At 46.9% G+C, this 5,000-nt stretch overlaps 1 protein-coding gene across 4 annotated transcripts in view; it reads left to right on the top strand.

Moving 5' to 3' along the window:
* The window catches only part of LOC147021673 (guanine nucleotide-binding protein G(olf) subunit alpha-like), a 191,455-nt gene that overhangs the window by 96,999 nt on the left and 89,456 nt on the right, over window positions 1–5,000 (top strand). The gene's annotated exons all lie outside the window — the stretch shown is intronic.

The raw sequence follows: 5,000 nt of genomic DNA, 5'->3' as shown, positions 1-5,000 counted from the left end.
CCATCTTGCTAAGAAAAGTGAGCCAGTTAAGTATCCTGTGTCTGAGTGGTGACTTGTCCAGGATTGTACCCCCGAGCAAATGAAACCTCTTTAGCAGCCTTAAGTGCCTGAAGGAGTGAGGAGGTTCTTCATCCACCCCTCTGACAAACTTTAGTCAAATAAATATGACCATGTATTCTCTCCCATTTTATATAACTATTAGTCCTATGGTGTGGTTTCCTATGTCCATAATCACCACTTCACACAGATATGGCATCTACATTTACTTCCAACTTTTATTCTGTTTGGCCTAGTCGAAAGTTGACTTTTGTTGAAGCATTCACTATGCCATATGTCCCAGTATTGTCTCCATTTATTCCGTTCATCATGGGATTCTTGTTGGTTTTCTACGACCCTCCCTTCCTATCATATGCCATTCCAACCATCCATCCTTGACCAGTATATATGCTCGTGGTACATTCATTTCCCAACACTCCTCACTTTAACACCATTCATATTCTCCAATCTCTACAATCTTATTTTAAAGCTTTGGTTCATGTGCATGCATCTCTCTCAAATCATTCCTAATGCTCAGGCAGGCACACATTTTAATCATGTATTGTAGTTTTTACCTTATTTCCTTGTTTGTACCAAACGTTACAACCCCTGGCTCACATTGAATTATTTGCTTTGATGCTTTGCTAACAATTGTGTGCATATTTACGTACAGTTGTGGAAAAAAAAATATTGGCACCCTTGCACTTTTTTCAAATAACTCCCAATTTTCTCTAAAAATAAGTTGAAATTGACGAAAGTATTTGGTCTTCACAATTCTTTATTTCAGTGTTAATATTACAGAACTTTTGTTTTTGATTCAGAACTTAATATTGTTACGAATTTGGAAGCTTACTGCACTCAACATTCGGGTCCTTATAGAACAGTTATATCGGTAAGTGTGTGTTTATAGTTAGGGCCCCCGACCTGTGTCTAACAGGAATTACATGTGTGCACTGCGGAGCTTCGTTTACAACAAACCTCCTTCACTTCACTTCACACAACGATGCCATTGCCCACGTGCGTTCGGCCACGTACGTGGACAGAGATTTCCATCGCATCAGACCCGGACTCCACCCAGGAAGGCAGGGGCGTGCCCCTTGTCCAAACATGCTACAGTGACTTTCCCACAGCACCCCAGCCAATGGGATTGAGATTGCCACAGAGAGCGACTTTTCCACGGCACCCCGTCCAATGAGGGTGGAGAGCGCCTCAGACGGAAATTTGCTCACCCCGGAGGAAAAAGGAATAAAAAGGAATGCCAGAAAGGGTCGTGGTTGTCATTGTCGTCATGGTCGTGGTCATAGTCGTTGTGGTCGTGGTCGTGGTGGTCGTCGTCATCATCACTGGGTCATCGTTGTCTCTGATCTTCTCCTTGGTCTTGGTCGATTGGTGCATGGCCGGTTGAAGAGCGCGGTACCTGTTGCTTGGAGCAGCATCATGTTGCGGGTTCGAGTCCCGCCGAGCCGGATCGTCGAAGACCACACGAGGTGGACAGGTCCAAGCACAGGCTCTGGTCTCCAGCTCACCTGTCCTCGGGCTGGAAGCCTTCAATAAAGACCCGACAGGGTCCATTTCTGTGCGTATGTGTCTGTGTGTGGGCCCGTCTTCAAGTAGCAACTGTATAAGTGCTTGTGTATAAATTTCCATTTCTTTTATAGTCCTGATAACTCTGCTCTTCTGTGTTCCCCTCCCTGCCTATTGTAAATAAATATCCATTTTGTTGAATTTATCAGCTCGTTTCTGTGTTTCTATCATTGGTTTGCCATGCTGCGAAGGGGAACTAGGAGGTTTCATTGTTGCCGTAATCGTGCAATCGGCCCGGCAGGATTCCAGTACTGTCCGCTCGAGGTACGGCTCGGGAACGGCCCGGATCACGCAGATCCTGCTGAGAGTGAATTTCCCCGGTAGTTTGGACGACGTTGGTATTTAGCTAAATTGAAATTGGCAATCGACCCTATCCCACGTGGTCGACCTATTGGCGATTTTCGGTCCGATAAGGGACCCGTCGGCTCCGGAGTTATCCGGGGTGACGACCTATAAATTCCGGGTGTTCGGTGGAGCCGACTCCACTGCTCCACCTCGCGGTCGTGCTCACTACCCAAAGTCGGCCTCACAATAATATATCCTTTTAAATAATAAAATGCATAGAAATGGCATTGACAAAATTATTGACACCCGAGAGTTGATATTGTTGCGAATCTGGAAGCCATGAGCACACAACATTCAGGTCCTATAGCTCAGTTATTTTGATAAGTGAATGTGGATAGATAGCTCCCTTTCCCTAGTCTAATGGGTGAATAAATGTACTTGCGCTATGAGTTATTTTTATAGTGAGGATTTTTACGTCAACGCTATCTTCAGCAGCAATGCATTCTCCCAGAGCTCACCAGCAAGCACGTGTGTGGCAGCACGTACGTGGACGGAGTTCACGAAGACCTGACGTCTCTCTCGCAAATCCTCGGCAGATCGGGGACGAGGTGGCCGTAAGTCAGTCAAAGGGCACAAAGCGAGCTCCAAGAGAAGCACAGCCTCTTCAGGGGGCGGGGAATCAAGACGCCCGACACGCCCCCTGACCAATGATGGAGAGGCAACGGAGTTCTCTGGCAAATGAGGTGCACGGAGGGGTGAGATTCGTTCCCAACATCCCGACGAGGGGCGAGTAGAAATAGACGGGATAGGCGGTGTGAACAGGGTCTTCTACGTCTTCGTCTCTTTCTTCTTGTGGTCGCCTGGTCTCCTGGTCGTTTTGGACCCGCGTCGCCGCTCCTGGACTCGTGTCGCTGGTGGTCTTCTGGCACTCATCTCATCGCTGGATCTGGGCGCGTCATAGCGATCCCTCACCTCATCTCGCTGGTGTTTGGATTTGGCTCGCCTCTCGCTGGTGCCCGGTTCGAATCAGCTCGAAGACCACACGAGGTGGACAGGTCCGAGGCAGAATCTGGTCTTCAGATCGCTTTCCCTTTGAGCTGGAGGCCTCAATAAAGACCACATGGGGTCTGTTTTGTGTGTGTGTGTGTGTGTGTGTGTGTGTGTGTGTGTGTGTGTGTGTGTGTGTGTGTGTGTGTGTGTGTGTGTGTGTGTGTGTGTGTGTGTGTGTGTGTGTGTGTGTGTGTGTGTGTGTGTGTGTCCGTCTTTAAGTAGCAACTGTATAAGTGCTTGTGTATAAATTTCCATTTCTTTTATAGTCGTGATAACTCTGCTCTTCTGTGTTCCCCTCCCTGCCTATTGTAAATAAATATCCATTTTGTTGAATGTATCAGCTCGTTTCTGTGTTTCTATCATTGGTTTGCCACACTGCGAATGCGAACAAGGAGGTTTCATTGTTTCCTTAATCGTGCAATCGGCCCGGCAGGATTCTAGTACTTTCCGCTCGGGGTACGGCTTGGATCCGGCTCGGGAATGGCCCGGATCACGCAGATCCTGCCGAGGGTAAATTTCCCCGGTAGTTTGGACGACGTGGGTATTTAGGTAAATTGAAATTGGCAATTGACCCTATCCCACGTGGTCGACCGATTGGCGATCTTCGGTCCGATAAGGGACCCATCGGCTCCGGAGTTATCCAGGGTGACGACCTATAAATTCCGGGTGATTGGTGGAGCCGACCCTACTCCTCCATCTCGCGGTCGTGCTCATTGCCGATACCCGGCCCCGCAACAATATTTGGTTGCACAGCCTTTGGACAAAATACCTGCAGTCACATGCTTCCTATAGCCATGAATGAGCTTCCTACACCTCTCCACTGGCAGTTTGGCCCACTCTTCTTGTACAAACTGCTCCAGTTCTCCCAGATATGAAGGGTGTCTTCTCCCAACTGCTGTTTTCAGATCTCCCAACAGGTGTTCAATGTGATTTAGATCTGGACTCATTGCTAGCCATTTCAGAACAGTCCAGGGTTTTGTGTTGAACCATTCCTGGGTATTTTTTGAAGTGTGTTTGGGGTCATTGTCCTGCTGCATGACCCATGACCTTCGACGGAGACCCAGCTTTCTGACACTGTGTTAAACATTGCGCTCCAAAATACCTTGGTGATCTTCTGATTTCATGATGCCATGCACACATTCAAGGCACCATGTGCCAGAGGCAGCACAGCAACCCCAAAACATCACTGAACCTCCTCCATGTTTGACTGGAAGGAAGGTGTTCTTTTCTTTGAAAGCATCATTTTGTTTTCTGTAAACAGAGATGATGTGCTTTCCCAAAACTCGCTAATTTGATCTCCTCTGTCCATAGGAAATTCTCCCAGAAGGATTTTGGCTTGTTCAGGTGTGTTGTGGCAACCTCCAGGTGGGCTTTCTTATGTCTCTCTCTCAGCAGTGGGGTCCCCCTGGGTCTCTTACCATAGAACCCCCTTTCATTGAGTCGGTGACAGATAGAGCGAGTTTAAACTGTCGTACCTTATGTCTGAAAGTCAGCTTGAATCTGTTTGGCAGTTGATTGAGGTGCTTTCTCCATCATTTGAACAATCCTTCACTGCAATCTTCGATCAAGTTCTCTCTTGCGGCCACGTCAAGGGAGGTTGGCTACAATGCCATGGGCCTTAAACTTCCTGGTAACATTGTGTACGGTGGACACAGGAACATCAAGGTCTCTGGAGATGGACTTGTCGCCTTGAGATTGTCCATGCTTGGCTACAATCTTGTGTGTGACCTCCTCAGACAATTCTCTGGTTTTCTTTCTTTTCTCCATGCTCATTGAGGCACACACAATGGCACAAAACAGCAGAACGACTCATTTTCTCTCTTCAAACTTGTTGAATGAGTGATTTTTATAATGCCGGCACCTGCAACTAACCACAGGTGAGTTAAATTTCAATGTAAAGGAGAATCACCTACTTGAAATCTAATTATTTTTATCAACTTCTAAAAAGTGCCAATAATGTTATCACAAGCCATAAATCCATTTTAGGATTTCTGTGTGGAAGAAGCTAAGACTGAGTAATTTTTTCAGCTTTTTTTGTTTTGTTG

Source organism: Eptatretus burgeri, chromosome 8 (genome assembly GCF_056783735.1).
Source record: "Eptatretus burgeri isolate ZD-2024b chromosome 8, Ebu_testis_v1, whole genome shotgun sequence".
NCBI lineage: Eukaryota > Metazoa > Chordata > Myxini > Myxiniformes > Myxinidae > Eptatretus > Eptatretus burgeri.
This window is presented reverse-complemented; position numbering and strand designations above follow the sequence as displayed.